We start from the raw sequence: 20,036 nt of genomic DNA, 5'->3' as shown, positions 1-20,036 counted from the left end.
TAAAATTTGTGCAAAAACCTGCAGAAAGTCAGGAAATGAGACAAGCAAATACCTGGAGAAAGGGAATTCCAGATAGAAGCACAGGCCCTGAGGCAGAAACATGCCTTGTCTGCTGAAAGAATAGCAGGGTGGAATAAGGACAGAGAATGTGAGAGATCTGGTTAGATGGTGCAGGGTCTTGCAGGTGAAATGGAAGCCATGCAAGGAATCACGTAGGTTATAGCCATGAGCTAAGGAGTAAGTAATATGATATAACCTACAGTTTTCTAAGAATTACTCTATTCTTAGAATACTGTATTCTTATTATGCTATTTTGAGAATAAACTTAAGAATTACTCTATTCTTAGAATTACTCTATTCTTATTATGCTATTTTGAGAATAAACTTAAGAGGCTAAAAACAGAAGCAAGAAGACCGTGAGGCTACTGCAATACTGCAAGAGAGTGAGGATGGCTATCTGACCCAGCAATTCTATTCCTAGGTATATATCTAAGAGAAATGAAAACAAATAAAACATACATCTACACAAAATGTACATGTACATGAATGTTCATAGCAGAGTTATTTATAATAACCTAAAAGCCTAAAATCAGATACAATTCAGATTCCACCAACTGATCAGTGAATAAACAGTTGTAGGCTGGTTGTGTTGGCTCATGCCTGGAATCACAGCATTTTGGGAGGCCAAGGTGAGAAGTTCGCTTGAGCCCAGGAGTTCAAGACCAACCTGGGCAACTTAGTGAGACCTCATCTTTATTCAAAACAATAATAAAAAAACTTTAAAAACAAGTTGTGGTATATCCATACAATAGAATGTTATTCATCCACAAAAAGGAATGAAGTACTCATACATGCTACAACATGAATAAATCTTAAGAATATTAGGATAAGTGAGAGAAGCCAGACATAAAAGGTCACATAGTGTATGATTCTGTTTATAAGATGTGTCCATCAAAGGCAAATCCATAGACACAAAAAGTAGATTAATGGTTTCCGGGTGGTATAGGAGAGGGAAAGAGAAAGTGACTACTAATAGGTATGGGGTTTCTTTGGGGGTGATGAAAGTGTTCTGAAATTAAATAGTGCTCATGATTGTACAATCTTGCAAATATACTGAAAAGAACTGCATCATACCCTTTATATTCATGAATTTATGGTATGTGAATGAGATCTATCTCTATTTATAAAAGAGACAAAGGCAGGAAAGGAGCAGGTTGGAACTAGGGAATATAGATAATTATTTCAAAAAAAAATGCTACAAAACGGTGCAGTACTGGAGGGAGTGTGAATTTGTAGGATTATTTTATGTTTTTATGCTAATGAAAATAATTCAATAAAGACTGGGGAAAAAAAATAAGAATACTGGAAAGAAGAACTTGTAGGGAGATGTCACTGAGGTAGCCAAGTGGAGAGAAAATCTGGTCCAAGAGGAGCACCGGACGCAACGGGAACAAGAACTGTTGATAGTCACAAGGTGAAGGCAGAAGGTTCAGGATCAGACACAGGGCGGTGGGTAGGCTTGGCCCTCTCCTGGGAAGGAGAAGCAGGCACGTTGAGCGGCTGAGCAGAGCAGGGACTTCTGGTTAGCTGAGGGTTGAATAGTCAACCCTGACAGACCCCACTTCCTGGAAGAAGAAACAAGTCTCAGCCCTCAGGCTGCCAGGAAAGATCTGCCCCAGAAACTGGATGGTGAGCACAGCCAGGAGGAAGACGAAGACTCAGAGAGAGAGAGAGAGAGAGAGAGAGAGAGAGAGGGAGAGAAGGAAGGGAGCAAGAGCGCTCTGATCTACAGAGTTGCTAATCCTGAAGAAGAAGAAAAAACAAGCCAGGCAGGATCTGGTTGTAATTGAGGTGGAGTTAAAAATTCATTTAAAAAGATAAAATGTAACTCACACATAAGAAAGTTTTCTCCACTTTTCTGACACTTCCTTTCTATCATTACAATGGAAAACCAACAGTAGTTTCCTCTCAACTCATGTATGACACTGAAACTCTTCTCCCTGGTGCTGTCTCCACTGTCCCCACGTCTCTGTCTGGAGCCCATAATGGCAGGGACTTTCTTCTCCAGCTCCCTGTGGCAGATGCAGGGACACTCCAGGTTCTCTTACTGTCCCTGCTAATGAAGCAGATGTGGCCTCACCTCCCTGGTAAATGTGCCCTTAATGCAGCCAAGACTGCCCTGGCCCAGGGTTCCCAACCTCCTCACCACCAAAGGGCCATTTCCAAACAAATACGCTGCATTTGTAAATCATAACAGAGCGCTCTTTTCTTTTTGTTCCCCAAAGACATCAGAACCTGAAAGCCCACCCAGTGATCAGGACCCACCTAGCCCAGCCCCACCCAACTGCCCTCCCTTCCCAGGGACCCCGCCACTCACTGAGCAGGAGGCAGCTGAATCCCAGGAGCTGTGAGGCCCAGTGAAGGGCTGGTCCTCAGAGCAGTAGCCCATGGTAGGCCAGCTGCCACCTGTTCAGCTACAGAGGAAACAACAGGAAGGGACAAGGTAAGAAAAGAAGAAAAGCTTGAGCCTAGGAGGACTTACACAATCTTCCAGGATGGAACTAGCAATATTTGACCAAAAAAAAATTTTTTTAATGTCAAACTTTGTAAAATATTTGAAGAGGCTTATTCCGAGCCAAATGTGAGGACCATGACCCATGACACAGCTCCAGGAGGTCCTGAAAACAGTGCCCAAAGTGGTTGGATTACAGATGGATTTTATACATTTTAGGGGAACAGAAGTTATAGGCAGACATCAATCAATACATGTGAGGTACATGTATTGATCCAGAAAGGTGAGACAACTCGAAACAAGGGCTTACAGGTCATGGGTGGATTCAAAATTTTCTGATTGACCATTGGTTGAAAGAGTTAAATTATTATCTGAAGACCTAGAATCAATAGAAAGGAGCATCTGGGTTAAGAAAAGGGGTTGTGGAGACCAAGGTTCTTATTATGTTGAGGAAGTCTCATAGGTGGCCACCGTTAGAGACAATAGATGGCAAATGTTTCCTATTCAGACCTTTAAAAGGTGCTAGACTCTCAGCTAATGTCTTCAGAATCCGCAAAACACCTGGAAAAGGAAGGGTGTTCTCTACAGAGTATAAATTTCCCCCACAAGGAACAGCATTGCGGGGCCATTTCAAAATATGTCAAAGAAATATATTTCGGGGTAAGCTATTTTTCCTTCAGGGCCTGCTGTCTGTCATTTTGTGATGTTTCTTATTGCTACAAAGAGTCAGTTTTGTCACTCTTAAGATCTGTTTTAATGTTAATGCTGGCTAGTTGTGCCTGAAATCTCAATGGAGAGGAGTGCCATGAGGCATATCTGACCCCCACTTCCTATCATGGCCTAAGCTAGTTTTTCAGGGTTTTTTGGAATCCCCTTGACTGGGGGGTGGGGGTCTATTTAGTCATTTGGTGGCTTAGAATTTTATTTTTGGCTTACACAAGTTAATTCTTGTTTGACTTCTGGCTAGTAAGTTAGTTCTGTGGTGACAGCCCACCATTTTAAAGAAAGCTTTTTCAGCTTATTCCAGTGCCCGCAGTATATACTCAGTAGGTAACTACAGAATAAATGTGGAAACAGCCTCACTCTATGGCGTTCCTGGCATTGCGCTGAACAGCCCCTCTCCGCAGGCACAGGCAGCCAAGCGGTGTTCTCAGACACACCTCCCGCCGCTTGCCAGCTTCCCTGTGTTCACAGCCCTGCCTCAAGTAGCCCTGGTCCCCAGTGTCAGCCTATGGTAAGGCACAAAAGTCATGCTCTTACAGCAAGGCTCAGCTAGGCCCCTCCTGTTCTTCGTGGTTTTCCTTCGTCCCTACCCCAATTAATGATTTCATTTCCTTTCTGGTTTTCCACAAACTTCAGTTGTCAGTTGCCTAAGTAACAAGCTGTGGACAAAAGAACAAAGGCCTTTGTGGGAAGTGTTCACTCCCCCTATACCCAATGCAAATATTGGCGTTTATCTTTTGCTGGGAACCAGGATCCGAAGTCCTATAGCCTATCGTCCTGGAGGCTTAGCTCCACTCCCACACACTCAGGGCACTACTTATAAACTCAGTTTAGGGATATGAGGCTTGAGATACAGAGGGGTTATGCAATGGGTAAAAGGTCACAGAGCTAGTTAAGGGGCAGGATCTGGCTTCTAAGGACAAGCTCAAGGCTCACCCTGCGCGCAGTCTCACAGCTGCTAGCCCTTCTCACTGTGTGGCTTCATGTAGTTCACCTGGAGTCTAGTCTGTGCTCTCCCCCAAACTGCTCTGCAACATCTTAGAAGAAATAACGTTTGATATTGGCTTAATTTCCCTCCTATCCTACCTGCTAATAGATAAATATCTTCCACAGGCCATTTGTGCATCATGGCCACAAACTTTTTCTATTGGAGCAAACTCTGAGCAGCTCACCTATTGGTCACCTTCAAGTGTTATGGGACTCACTCCCACACATGTCAGTGCGCCTCTCCTGAGAGGTCTCTTTTTTGGGGAACTGTTTGAAACGGGAACCATTTTGTGAGAGCAGGAAGGAACAGCATGGAGAGAAGGAACCAGCAATGTAGCATAGTCTGGAAACAGGAAGAGAGAGTCAGCCAATATACACCCCACGCTGGCAAAAGACCAGGAACTGACAAAAAAAAAAAAAAAAAAAAAAAAAAAAAAAAAAATCGGCCGGGCGCGGTGGCTCAAGCCTGTAATCCCAGCACTTTGGGAGGCCGAGACGGGCGGATCACGAGGTCAGGAGATCGAGACCATCCTGGCTAACACCGTGAAACCCCGTCTCTACTAAAAATACAAAAAACTAGCCGGGCGAGGTGGCGGGCGCCTGTAGTCCCAGCTACTCCGGAGGCTGAGGCAGGAGAATGGCGTAAACCCGGGAGGCGGAGCTTGCAGTGAGCTGAGATCCGGCCACTGCACTCCAGCCCGGGCTACAGAGCAAGACTCCGTCTCAAAAAAAAAAAAAAAAAAATCCAGAAGACTAATCTGTTTTTTAGCATCCCTTCCATTCTGTTCTGAGGCATGTCAACCTAAAAGGAGGAGGCAGAGGCACAACTTATTATTGAAACCCTTTACTTGAGCCAAAGTGAGGACAGCTGCCTGGAAAACTCGGCCCCAAGTAACCTTGGACATGTGCTCTGTTTAGCCTTTGTTACAAGCAGCTTTTTAAAGGCAAAAGTGGGGGACAGGGATGGGCTGATACAAAGTTGCTTGTCAGGAATTCTCCTTGTAACATTGATCAGTGATTGGTTATACACTATTTAGCTGCAAGGTGTGAGTTATAGTGTCTGGTGTGGCATAGTTAGGTTAACTTCTAGCTACTTGTCCCAATAACAAGTAGTTTCAAGAGATGAATACATAGCTCAAGGGGGACAGTAGGGCATGAATGCTGTCTTATTTTAATGTTTCTCTGTGCCTGATCATTTAAAAGGACTGGCATTCCTCAGATAAAAGTTGTTTGGCCGGGCGCGGTGGCTCAAGCCTGTAATCCCAGCACTTTGGGAGGCCGAGGCGGGCGGATCACAAGGTCAGGAGATCGAGACCACAGTGAAACCCCCGTCTCTACTAAAAATACAAAAAATTAGCCGGGCGCGGTGGCGGGCGCCTGTAGTCCCAGCTACTCAGGAGGCTGAGGCAGGAGAATGGCGGGAACCCGGGAGGCGGAGCTTGCAGTGAGCCGAGATCGCGCCACTGCACTCCAGCCTGGGCAACAGCGTGAGACTCCGTCTCAAAAAAAAAAAAAAAAAAAAAAAAAAAAAAAAAAGTTGTTTGTTTTGTTTTTTTTTTCCTTTCTCAGGCATATCACATGCACTTTCACACACACCAACCACAAGTCCTTTGGTAAGTTTACTTCCATAACTTCCTGGTGCGTTACAGGTAGTTACAGAGGCATGAGCAGGCAGGAGAGGGCTCTCCTCTAACCAGCTAGAAATGTCAGGTGATGATTCCACAATTATCACACTGTCTCTCTAAAAATGATAATTCAGTAGCCAGGGAGAGACAATCTCCTGATGGTCCACACCTGTTAACATTCAAAGTGTTCATTGAATGCAGACCCCAGGGAGAAGCAACTTCCTGGGTATGCTTGTTAAGAGACAAAAATGAGGGCAGGGTGATATTCCAGGTACACTCCACCAAAAAAAGAAAGAAAGCCTCAGACGTGCATGCATGTAACTCCCTAAACACACTGCATGTGCTCAGTTCCAAAGGGTAAGGAGAGCACTGCCCATGCAGAAAGCCCACCCTAGGGGAAGAGTCATGGGAAAGAGGCGAGCCTATAAAAGTCCCAGGATCGAGGTTAAAGGCCCCTTTTTGCTCCCATTTTCTCTCTTGGACCTTCGGGCACCCACTTGGGTCTCTTCCAAGTGAATTTTCCTTTCTTTCCTGTTCTAAAGCCTTTTTCAATAAACTTGCACTCCTACTCTGAAACTTGCCTCAGTCTCTTTTTCTGCTTTATACCACTCAGTCAAATTCTTTCTTCTGAGGAGGCAAGGACTGAAGTTGCTACCCCACTGCTAACTCCAGGTAACTGTGATCTCTGCCATCACTAATGGTGCTTGCTAGTAATGCTTCGGGGAATTAAAGGAAGACAGATCTGGATCTGCAGCAGCAGACTGTGTGTGTGGCAGGGGGCAAGTGCCACATAGGTGAGAAATGTTGATCAAATGTGATAGAGTCTAGGAAGAATAAGAGGTCTGCAGGAGGTAATGACCCTGAGAACCTAAATCCCTGGAATTCAGAGAAATTCTGGGAAAGGCTCTGGATGTCTCTGTAATATGGGATGGGTGGTCACATTTATTTTATTTGAAACCCAAACCATAAGAAGTGCCAGTTGAGTACTAAGGTACATGAAGAATGTAATTACTGAATATTTGCTATATCCTGTGGCTTTATATGCATTGTTTAAATTAATCCAGAACATACATCAAATCATTCTCAAAATAACCCTGTTGTCTAAGCATTACACACACCTTCTAGGTGATACAGCATCCTAGATGTCCAGAGAGATTAAATAACTCACTCCAGTACACACCTAGGGTAAGTGACAAGGTGCACAGCTGTCAATGAAACCATCCCCACAGCGTTAATAAGAATGATGGGGTGGGGTTCTGGGCAGAAATATAGTCACAATGAAGCATGAATCAGGTTTGACCCACTTCCTTGTGACTGAAAGTCACGTAGCCCTAGATACTGACCATTTGCATCCTCATTGTTCCTATAGATAGAATCGCTGGTGTTAGAATCATAAGGCTTTCATTAATAATTAATTAAGATGTTTTTCAGATCCTGATTTCCAGCTGACACCAACCAGTTTTAAGATTCCCAAAGAAGATGGGCACCATGGCTCACGCCTGTAATCCCAGCACTTCAGGAGGCCAAAGCGGGCAGATCTCTTGAGCTCAGGAGTTTAAGACCAGTCTGGCCATCATGGCAAAACCCCATCTCTACTAAAAATACAAAAATTAGCCGGGTGTGGTGGAGGGCTCCTGTAATCCCAGCTACCTGGGAGCTGAGGCAGGAGAATCGCTTGAACCAAGTAGGCAGAAGTTGCAGTGAGTTGAGATCGCGCCTCTGCACTCCAGCCTGGGCAAAGAGTGAGACTCTGTTTCAAAAAACAGTAGAGACGCTAAATCAGCATGAGAACACAGTTTCTTCATCTCCCCATCCCATGACTTCACTCTGCACTGAGAGCAATCAATGATCCCCATGCCTTGGCCCATTCCAAAGCCCTTAACTTTTCAGGCAGGTATATTTGAGGTTTGCTCCTGTCTCCTCATTCAGCAGGCTTACAGTTAAAAACTCTTTCTCAGGATGGTCCCTAAATATGTGTTCTTCCTTCTCTCCTCCTCTAGACCCAGGTGCCTATTTGCTGATAAATAATACTAACACTAATACTGATATTTAAGTTAAAATATGTTAGAGCAAAAATTTCAGAAAATAACCAAATAATGGGTGGTTGCAATGAATTATTAAAGGAGGAGTATACAAATACTGAATAACTTTAGCTTTAATATTAAAAGGTTTATAATTCAACATATATATAGAAATGATGGAGTAAAGAGCCCCAGAAAGTCTATCTTCTGAGTGCTTTTCCCTACCTAAGATCTGAGTTAGTCAAAACAAAGACTAATCCTTCAGGCAGCCTCTATCCAGTTAGAACCTTGTAAATAAGGTGTGCTGTGCTCCCTCTTGGTTGAAGGAAAGAGTTGGCAACCGAGAAGCTAATTTAGAAATTCTAAGGTATTCTGCACCTCTAATCTATTGCTCCAGAAATCTGCAGGTAAGTTTCCCTTCTCCCTACCTGAGATTCCTCCACTAGGCAGCACCTGGACAGACTAGAACAGTGTAAATAAGGTGTGCTCTGCTCTCTCGTGTTATCTCTCTGGAGTTCTCTCTCTCAGTTCAATTTGAGACAGAGAATTGAGAATTGGGATGCCTCCTTCCCAAGACCAAGAGCGTACCTATCAAGGGTTGGGATGAGTTCATAAAAAAATTGCAATGGAATTTCCTATTAATTTGAATGTGGCTTTTTCTTCTTTTGGTCATCATTTGGTTGCTGGAGACCTTGATTGTTTTTCAATAAAGTTGGCTCCTATTTAAAAAAAAAAAAAAAATCCTCTCTTCCATAAAGCAATGAGAAAACTTACTAACTTTGTAGAGAACTTTTTCAGAGTTCTGAAAATTTTCCAACAACTTTCAGCAATTCAAGAAAAGTTCTAATCTCGGCCGGGCGCGGTGGCTCAAGCCTGTAATCCCAGCACTTTGGGAGGCCGAGACGGGTGGATCACGAGGTCAGGAGATCGAGACCATCCTGGCTAACATGGTGAAACCCCGTCTCTACTAAGAAATACAAAAACTAGCCGGGCGTGGTGGCGGACACCTGTAGTCCCAGCTACTCACGAGGCTGAGGCAGGAGAATGGCGTGAACCCAGGAGGCGGAGCTTGCAATGAGCTGAGATCCGGCCACTGCACTCCAGCCTGGGCGACAGAACGAGACTCCGTCTCAAAAAACAAAGAAAAAGAAAAAAAGAAAAGTTCTAATCTCAATAAGAACAGAGAGCTTTGTGTTTTATAACTTTCTCCAGTCCCACATCCCACACTCCAACTCCACTGTAGCCTTGAAATATATCAGTGTGCATTCATGGTGAAAAACGGCAGTCTAGTAGCTACTCAAAGGAACAGAAAAGAGTTGAAGCTCTTTTAAAGGTTTATTCCCAAAGAAATGTCATTCTTTGATCTCTTAGTGGTTCCCAGGAAGACCCTACTTGCAATGATGTCAGTATTTGATGTATCTTGAAGCTCTCCCACTGCAAAAAGCCCTTTGATTAGAAGACATTTGTTGAAAGCAACTGTTAGTAATTGTTTAACTTTGTGACTGTGTACTGCGATGGATAACAGTAAATGCAAACAATAGAGTAGCCAAAAAGCTTAAAAGGAAAAGCTTTGAATGAATTGTCCACTTGGGCTTTGAAAAGCTCTGACATATTTCTCAGAATCTAGAAGACCACACACATCCCTTTACTGTGTGCATTGCAGGTACTGTGTCGATGCACAGTAAAGGCCTCAAAAAGCCCTACACTGTCACCCTGGCTGACCCTGAGGCTCTGTGCAGGCAGGAGGTGCAGACTAAGGAAGATGTGTCAACTACTCAGCTGAGTATGGAAAATATACCCCAACATGCACTTGGTGCCTCTTAGCAATGAAAAGAATCAAATTCTTTCAACAAAAAGAATCAAATTCAGTAAAATATTTTAGGAGATTTATTCTGAGCCAAATATGAGTGACACAGCCCTTGGGAGACCCTGAGAACATGTACCCAAAGTGGTCAGGGCACAGCTTCGTTTTATACATCTTGGGGAGACATGAGACATCAATAAAATACATTTAAGACATACATTGGTCTGATTTAAAAAAGGGGGACAACTCAAAGCAGGGACTTCCAGGTTGTAGGTAGATTAAACAATTTTCTGATTGGCAATTGGTTTAAAGAGTTATTATCAAAAGAAAGGAATGTCTAGGTTAGGATAAGAGGTTGTGGAGACCAAAGTTTTATCATGCAGATGAAATTTCCAGGTAGCAGGCTTTACAGAAAAGAGATTGTAAATGTTTCTTATCAGACTTAAGGTCTACGTGAATGTTAAATGCAGATAGGCTTTTTCTGAATTCCAAAACAAGAGCTGGCGTAATGAGGCCTGTCTGACCCCCACTTCCTATCATGGCCTGAACCAGTCTTTGAGGTCAAATTTGGAGCGCACTGGCCTGGAGAAGGAAGTCCATTCCGATGGATTGGGTTGGTGTGACCACCCAATGGGTTCACCTTGCCCGCTGCCTACACAGAGCCAATTGATCAAAACAGGAGAATTGCGTTGGTAAAAGAGTGATTCACACAGAAGCCGGCTGTGCGAGAGGCCAGAATTTTATTATTACTCAAATCAGTCTCCCCAAGCATTTGGGGATCAGAGTTTTTAAGGATAGTTTGGTGGGTATAGGCTCAGAAAGGGGGGAGTGCTGATTAGTTGGGTTAAAGATAAAGTCATAGGAGGTCAAAGTGAGTTCTTCTTGCTGACTTCTGTTCCTAGGTGGGACTGCAGAACTGGTTGAGCCAGATCATCTGTCTGGGTGGTGTCATCTGCTGCATCGGAATGCAGGGTCTGCAAAAATATCTCAAGCACTGATCTTAGGTTTTACAGCAGCAATGTTATTCCCAGGAGCAATTTGGGGAGCTACAGACTCTTGCAGCCACAGGCTGCGTGGCCTCTAAACAGTGATATCTACTCTTGTAGCTAATTTGTTAGTCCTACAAAGGCTGACTGGTCCCCAGTCCCCAGGCAAAAAGGGGATTTTTGGGAAAGGGCTATTATGTATTTTGTTTCAGAGTTTAAACTACGAACTGAATTTCTTCCTAAGGCTGGTTAGGCCTATACCCAGGAATGAACAAAGACAGTTTAGAGGTTAGAAGGAAGATGGGGTTGATTAGGTCTGATCTCTTTCACTGACATAATTTCCTCAGTTATAATTTTTGCAAAGGTGGTTTCAGTGGAAGGCATTGTATTTTATTTTTGGTTTACACTGGGAGAAAAATTGGCTCCAGGTGTGTATAGAAAAAGAATTTAACCTTGCCCAAAGTGAGGTCTGGTTTTGACCTTGGCTGGGAGGTAATCTTTAATTCCTTGGAATGCCATGCATGATAGAAGTTACTTTGATTCACTGGAGGCCTTGGATCACTGGATCACCTAATAATATGATTTAGGGTGAGTGCTACCCACACCAGATAGTCTGGCCATGCCAAAAGACCACCAATGTGATTTAGGGTGGAAACTTTGGTTCACCTGCTGTCAGATGACTTCCAGAATGGCTGAGGTTAACCATGTGGGCAATTAATCATGCCTACATGATGAGGCCCAAATAATAACTCTGGTCATGGAGACTCAGGCTGCTGTCGTGAAAAAAAGCCAAACTCTATAAAATATTTAGAGGGAGACAGAAGTTACAGGCAAAGACATAAATCAATACATGTAAGGTATATATTGGTTTGCCTGAATAGATGGAACATCTCAAAGTGGGGGAGCTTATAGGTCATAGGTGGATTTCTGACCAGCAATTGGTTGCAGAAGTTAAGTCTTTACTCAACAGTTGAAGTCAGTAAAAAAAATGTTTGAGTTGAGGTAAGGAGGGGTTGTGGAAGCCAAGATTCTTGGTATGTAGATGAAATCTCTAAGTAGTAGGCCTCAGAGAGAGTAGATGGCAAATGCCACTTTTTGGACCTCAAAGGTGTCATACTCTTAGTTAAACCTCTCCTGGATTGGGAGAAGACCTAGAAAAGAAAGGAGATTTTCTACAGAATGCAAATTTCCCTCACAGGAGAAAACTTTGCAGGGCCATTTCAAAGTATGAGCAAAAGACTGATTTTCTTTAGGCCCGGCTATCTGTCATGTGAGGCTATACCAGAGTCAGGTTGGAATTTGGTATCTTATTACTACAAAAAGTCTGTTTTGTCAGTTTTATGATCTGTATGTTAATGTGAATGCTGGTCAGTTGTGTCAAAACACTAGAAGCAGGGTGTATAATGAGAGGTATCCAACCTCCCTTCCCCTCAGGGCCTGACCTAGTTTTGCAGGTTTCTTTGGAATCCTCATGGTCAAGTAGGGGTGGGAAGGGTCCATTCAGTCAGTTGAGGAGCTTAGAATACTGTTTGTGAAGTACAGTGGCTAACTGCACATAGTATTCTACATTCATACCATCCAACATGGTACGCACTATGGATACCACTGAGCTGATCTCTTTTTACCCTCTTCAGCAAAAGTGGCACCCTCCCAAACAGGACGCACCTTCTCATCTTGAAACCATTAAGCAAGCCATTCATTAACCAAGCACATCTTTTTTTTTTTTTCTTTCTCTTTTTTTTGAGACAGAATCTCACTCTGTCACCCAGGCTGGAGTATAGTGGTTCAATCTCTGCTCACTGCAACCTCTGCCTCTTGGGCTCAAACAGTCCTTCCATCTCAGCCTCCAGAGTAGCTGGGACCACAGATGTACATCACCACACCTGGCTAATTTTTGTATTTTTGTGTAAAGATGAGATTTTGTCATATTGCTCAGGCTGGTCTCAAACTCCTGGGCTCAAGTCAGTTGCTCTCCTTGGCCTCCCAAAGTGCTGGCATTAGAGGCATGAGTCATTGCACCTAGCCTCCAAACAGATTTTTATTGAGCCGTAGTGTAGTTCATAGGGCATTTCCAGAGGGATCAAGTGGTCATAGGTTCCAAAAGCTCCTCAAGGGTTTCCAAATTTGGCCCCTGCAGAAAAGAACCTATCTGCTCATGAGTACTCATGATGTTACAGTAGGTAGTCAGGCAGACAGAAGCAGGGCAGGAGAGGACTCGCCTAACTAGGAATGTCAGGTGACCATCAGTGATGGTCAGGTGGTTGTTACGTTGTGTCTCTAAAATAATAATTGGTCACAGCCAGCACCAAAAACATGCAGTCTCCCAATAGATGGGAAAAACTTTAAAATGGTGACAAGCAGCTTCCCAATAAGATCACAGGAGTTGGGCAAGTGGGCTTAAGCATGTGCATTAAGAGGCAAAATGGTGGAGTTTAACTGGTATATGACCTTCTAGGAACATTCGAACTGATAAGGAAAGAATGCCTCAAGTGAGCATGTGTACAACTCCAGTAAACACACTGCACATGGGGCCCCTCCAAAATTCTGGCAGGCTACTGGGCATGTGGAAAACTCACCCCAAGAGAAGAATCACAGGAGAAGGAATGCAAGAACCCAGGACCGTGCCAACATATCAAACCCTGAGTCAAAGATCAAACTGGGCACCTGGATCTCTTAAGTCACCTGCTTGGCCCTTTTCCAAGTGTACTTTACTTCCTTTCATTCCTGCTCTAAAGTTTTTAATAAACTTTCCCTCCTACTCTAAAATTTGCCGTAGTCTTTCACTCTGCCTTATGCCCTGAGGTCAAATTCTTTCTTCTGAGGAGGCAAGACCTGAGGTTGCTACAGACCCATACAAATTGACCAGTGCTCACAAGGAGAGCTCCATCTCTAGTCTCTCTCTCCTCCCCAGAGGTTGGGGTAAGGGTGCAGTTGAAATTGCCAACCCTCTAATCACATGCGTGGTTCCTCAAGCCACCAGTCACTATCCTGAAGCTCTGCAGGGACCTGCCAGGAGTCAATGCATTAGTATACACTCAGATGTGGTCCAAAGGGGCTCATGTGAATAATAAAGACATCCCTATTCCTCAGAAAAATTTAAGGGTTTGGAAGCTCCTGGCAAATTATAAATCTGGGGTTGATCCAAGTGTCCATCTCTGCACAACACTCACGCTGCATGACATAATCATGAGCCTCTCAGGTGACACCGTTATAAATTCACGCAGCCTGGTCTCAAGCAAACTTTAACACCACTCAGCAATGTGATGTGCATGACAGCTATTGAAAGATAATATAAACTAATAATAGTGCTTATTGAATGTTTCCTATGTGCCAGACTCTTCCAAGCATTCTGCAGGTTTTAACTCACTTAATCCTCATACACAATCTATGAAATAGGTATCATTATCCACATTTAGGAAATAGAAAAAGGAGACATAAGAACACCAAGTCATTTGTTCAAGTTCACACAGCTGGGAAATATCAGAACCAGGATTAAATGCAAGTAGTTTGAATCCAGAGTGCACATTTTCATCATTCTACTGACTCCCTCTCACATTCTCCCAAACCTCTCCATATTCTCAGCAAAGCATGAACCCACCTTTGCAAAAAGTAAATCACCGAGAAAATCATAACAGTAAGGTGAACTAGCTATCCCCTCTACTCCCCTGCAAAACTTGCCTTTCCCTTAACTATTCCTAAGCTATTGGGCTGAGCTAACTTTTGAAGACTTTTTTGGCTACAGTCAGGGATTTCCAATCTTCTGGCTTCCCTGGGCCACTTTGGAAGAAGAATTATCTTGGGCCACACATAAAATACACTAACACTAATAATAGCTCAGGAGAAAAAAAAAAATTCAATGTTTTAAGGAAGTTTATGAAAATATGTAGGTCTGCATTCAATGGGGCTTGCAGGGAAGCTGGGCCTTGCCCAGAACTCGACTGCTTTTGTAAAGCTAACACAAGACCATGAGGCTGAGGGGAGGAGAGGACCCTGAGTCCTGCTAAGGTGCAGGCATAGACGATTCCAGAGGTTATAAGATACGCAGCTTTCCCAGTTGCTCCTGCAAGGAGCACCAGTATTGTAGATTGATCTTTTGATACCTCTTTCCAGGTTTTTTGCACGTCTGACACCCATGGCTCCATCTGGACCGCCAACCCTGGTCCTGTGGCCTCACCCATAAGCAATTCAGCCTCAGGAGGACAGCTTCCACCCCCTATGATTTTATCTTTGTCCCAATCAATCAGGAGCAAGCACCTGTTACCTGGCCACCACCAACCCTTCACCCAAACTGCCTTTGAAAAACCCTAACCTATGAGCTTTGAATTAGATGATTTGAGTACAAACTCCATCTCCCATGCAGCGTGTTTGGCCTTGTGTCTATTAAACTCTTTCTTTACTACAATACTGTGGTCTATCTTCATGCAGCAGGCAGGAAAAAACCCTCAGGAGGTGGTAGCATCTCCATAACCTCACACCTTAACTATCATCCTGTTTCTTGACCTTCCACATCACAACAATCCCTCTACACTTGCTCCAAGACACTCACTCCTTGCTCTTCCTCTACCGGCACGCCTCAGAACACCACCAGTTGACCAGCAACCACCCAGGATTTGGCACTGTTTAACCCTTTCTTTTTCTTCTTCTTGAGAACTCTTCCTCGGTTTCCCTGACATCACTCTCTCCTGGATCCCCTTCCTCCTGCTGTTCTCCTCAGGCTCTTCTGCTGCCTCCTCTTTCTCCACCTTCACCCTTCCCCTGAATGATGCTTCTAAGGGCCTATCATAAGCCCATTTCTCTCTCTCTCTCTCTCTCTCTCCCCCCTCTCTCTTTCTCTCTCTCTCTCTCTGTGTCCCTCAGACATAGAGAGACATGGCATTCAGGCTGAAGTTCAGTGGTATGATCATAGCTCACTACAGCCTCAGACGCCCAGGCTCAAGCGATCCTTCTAGCGATCCTCCTGCCTTAGCCTCCTGAGTAACAGGGACTATAGATAGGTATGTGCCACCAAGCTCGAATAGTTTTTTAATTTTTAATTTTGTAGAGACAGGGTCTTGCTATGTGGCCCAGGTTGGTCTCAAACTCTTGAGCTAAAATGATCCTCCCACCTCAGTGTCCCACAGTGCTATGATTGCAATTGTGACCCACTGTGCCCAGCCTTTTTTAATCTTCTCACTGGGACATCCACTTTTCTGCCTTCAATGATCATCCCCATGCTGCTAATAACAAGTCTGTATCTCCAACCCCCATCCTCTACCTAGCATCAGATTGTGCATTCAGCTCTCTACTAGACATCTGCACTGGCGCCTCAAACTCAGTGTGTCAAATGCTGCATTTATCTTCATCTTCTAGCCTATTTCTGTGTTCTCATTCTCAGGCAATGGCCCCATCCAGGAACCTGGACCTTGTCCTTGGCTTCTTCCTCTCCCGACCTCCTCAGGCAGATGATAATCCCTGCAACGTGTGAGATCCATTTTAAGCACCTTACATGCGACGGTTTTATTTTATTGTCACAATCTTAAGGGGGAAGAAAAAAGAGTGAAACTATAGCTGATTCTAGCACTTATTGGTGAGGAAATTTAAGCAGGGCTCTCTAAGCTCCGGCTTCCCACCCATTTTGTGCCATCTGAAGCAGGTTACCCTATCCTTATCCCTCTCCCTGTCCCCAGTCCATGGGAAATGCTTCTTTTGTGTTCTCCGCTCCTTCTCATCACACTATATTGCAATGTGCCAGGTACCCGTTTTGTACCTATGGACATGACACAAAAGATGATGGACTATTCTACTCCCACAGGAAATGAAAGCAGAAGTAATTGTTATGTATACTATCTGGTAATAAATGTGTGCTTTATTTCATGGAAAAGGTTGGAATAGTTTCAACTGTTTTACTTGGGTTTAAGAAAAATTATTGAAATGCACATTTTTTGTTTTCACTTATTCAGCTCTTATTCCCCTCCGTCTCTGACTCTCCTGTGCTCAGTGAGGTAGAAAAGTTTCACTCACCAGAATTCCCAGGGGGAGGCTGCAGGGGCTGGAAGCCTGGACAGTCAAAAATTAGATACAGATTCTGGTCTTGTGGCTTATTGGATTTCAAAGCAGGTTGAATCCTCAGCCTTCTGAATTTTCTTCTGTTAAAAGGCAGCACATTGATTAGGAAAGAATAGGACCCTGAGGATCAAGGCTTCTCTTACCTACAGACATGGCCTCTACTCTCATCTGGAAAACTAGTTCTGCCTTACCAGTCTGTAATAACCTCACTCACCTAGGATCCTCCTTTCTTGAAAGAAGATACCAATTTTCTTCATGCCTCACCACCCTTACTCCTAATTCCTCCAGGCCTATAACTAGGTCACTGCATGTCCCCTGGGTCAATAAGATAGTCAAACTTCAGAGGAGTAGGCTTTCACACCAAAAGACTTGCAAGCTTTTGTTAATTTATATTAGCAAAGATCTGGAAAATACTAATGGTAATAGATTATGAAGGTATTATACCCAGAAGGAAGAAATGTAACAGAGAGCTTCATTGTATCCCATTCCCTTTGCCATCATGCTGATCTACCATAGGAATTATATTATGATGATCTGATGATGTAGTGAGAAGCCAGTAGCAGATACCCTAGAGGCACAAAAGTACCAAGATAAATCTCATGAAAGTTAGGGGGCCTGACACCTTAGTAATGTTTCCAGGAGTCCAGTCATTTGGAGAATATCAGCACATTCCCTCAAAGATAAATGCAATCTTGCTTCACCTTGAATGCACTGTCATTAAGAAAGAGACATCATGATTCGTAGGTCTTCTTGTACTTGGAGACAATATACATCGCAATTGCGTATATTACATCAGCACGTTCAATAGCTGTAAGACAATCAACTTTGAATGAGCCCAAAGCAAGAGAAGATTCTCCTGCTCATCCAGGCTACAATGTAAGCATGTCTGCCATTGGTATGGCCCTGCAGACCCAAATGTGTTTGAGGTGACCTAGAGCCATCTGATTGCTCATTGAAGGTATGGCAGACTAAGATAACAACAACAACAATAAAAAACTAACAGAGGTTCATTGAATGTTAAGCAGAACCACACAATCTTAAGAAAATAACTCTCTTCTCATATAGCTTTCTGTTTGCTAAATCTGACTGGTATGGTTTGGATCTGTGTCCCCGTCCAAATCTCATGTCAAATTGTAATTACCAGTGTTAGAGGTGGGGCCTGGAGAGAGATGATTGAATCATGGGGGAAGTTTCTCATAAACAGTTTAGCACTGTCTTCTTGGTGTTTTTCTCACGATGGTGATTGAGTGATTGTGAGATCTGGTTGTTTCAAAGTGTGTAGCACCACCTCCTGCCCCTTGGCCCTGCTCCTGCAATGTAAGACGTCCCTGCTTGTCCTTCACCTTCCGCCATGATTGTAAGTTTCCTGAGGCCTTCCCGGAAGCAAAAGCCACTATGTTTCTTGTACTGCCTGCAGAATCCGGAGCCAAGTAAACCTCTTTTCCTTATAAATTAGCCTGCCTAAGGTATTTCTTTATAGTAGTGCAAGTACTAATACACTGACCATGAGACACACCAAATGACTATGCAACCTGAGCCACCCTCAACTGGGTATTTGCTAATTCATGCACTCCTATAATCAGGTATGTCCAACAGCATTTCATCATCAAGTGGAAGTTATGAATATATAAGAACAGGCTCAAGCAGGACTTGAAAACACAAATGAGTTACATAAGCAGGCAGCTTACAATAACAGTGCACCTACTCCTGCTGCCAAGACCATCTCTAACATTTGTGGAACCCGGGGAAAGGGTACACATGGAGATGCAATCACCATCATATGTCTACATATAAAAAGATTATAAATCAAGCTAATACCTGTTGAATAAAGTATGTTCAGTTCTCTGATTTTGAAATATTCTCATGTGAGCATAGCAGAATGAGTAAATTCTAAGAAATTATTCATGAAGCTGCAAGCTGGAAATTGGTGTTTAACCAATGGAACCACAAATTCTTGAGAAACTGGAAACTTTCCTGGAAGGGGAATAGAGGTCCATGGTCAACACTGGGCTTACTTGGGCCTCCTACTTACTTCACTTGATGGAACAGAATTTCCCAAACGCTGAACTGTTGCTGCTGGTGGAACAACTACCAGGAAAGTGACAGGGCTATGCTGAAGGAACTTTGTTCACAAACAAGAGACACTTGCAGGAAGCTCAGTGCCAATGACGAAGTGACATAAACTAAGAAAACGTCTACAATGACCAGTATTAGAAAACATATCTGAGTTTACAGCCACAAATGCCTCCTCTTCTGTAAACTCAGTGCCTAGCAGGGGTCTCACAGGTGTTTGGTAATGTCCATAGTCAGAAAGACTCATATGCTGGGTTTCTGACCACACATCAACCAAAAGGAAGGAAAGGCATCTACACAGGTGTTGAGATTAGAGAGATGTATTCAGTGAGACACCACAGGGTACAAGGGGCTTGCTAGCTAGACCATAGCATTACAGAAGAATCGATAATGAAGTTTTATAAAGAAGCCTGAACCACACAAGAGGGGCCTCTAACTTATTGGTCTTGGTGAAGCTATTTGAGAAGCATGAAGAGATGGTACAATATTTGTCAAATAGACCAAGTGATTGGGTTGTAATGGGAGTCATCAATTCTGATTTAGGGATCTGAAGACAATGTAGATATGTTCAGCCCCGAAAGTTAGATTTCTGCAAAGCAATGTTCTTCAGGTAACGAAATAAAGAACTTCCATCTCTAGTCAGAGAAGAAGCCCAGACCACATGCATAAGAGGTATTGTCATACACATTGTCTACTAATCTTCATGCACGTTGAGTGGCGGTCAAGGAGTTATCACAGGTGTGACCACTCATATTTTAGTACCTACCAGTCCTAGTATATGTGGAATAGATTCAGATAAAACAATACACTGCCTCAATCCTGGGAGTCAGAAATTCTCACATGCTTGATTCAGGCAAGAAACAAGCTGTTTAAGGAAAGAAAGGTAAAACCGTGTTTGCACAATTATAACAGTAAGAGAAATCCGACATAGTTGACTCCTTCTTGCTTCTAACTTTCAAGCTGTCCTTGGTCATTCCTAGGCATTGCTCAAGCTAATTTTGGGAGGATTTAGTTTATAGTTTAACCTTAAAGCAAGGATGATAATCGTCCTTCCCGAAACTAAACTGCTTTTGTAAAATTAATGAGAGGTCAAAAGGTTAGGATTATGATGGGGGCTTGAATTCTGCTAAAACATAGGCATAGTTAAATAATAACCAGCCATTGTTCCAGAGGTCACAAGATTTGTAACTTCTCCAATTACTCCTATAGATAGCATCACTATTGTAGAAGCTAAGATTGCTCTTTTGAGATATTTTTCAG

The sequence above is a fragment of the Macaca thibetana genome, chromosome 1 (genome assembly GCF_024542745.1).
Source record: "Macaca thibetana thibetana isolate TM-01 chromosome 1, ASM2454274v1, whole genome shotgun sequence".
Taxonomy (NCBI): Eukaryota; Metazoa; Chordata; class Mammalia; order Primates; family Cercopithecidae; genus Macaca; species Macaca thibetana.
This window is presented reverse-complemented; position numbering follows the sequence as displayed.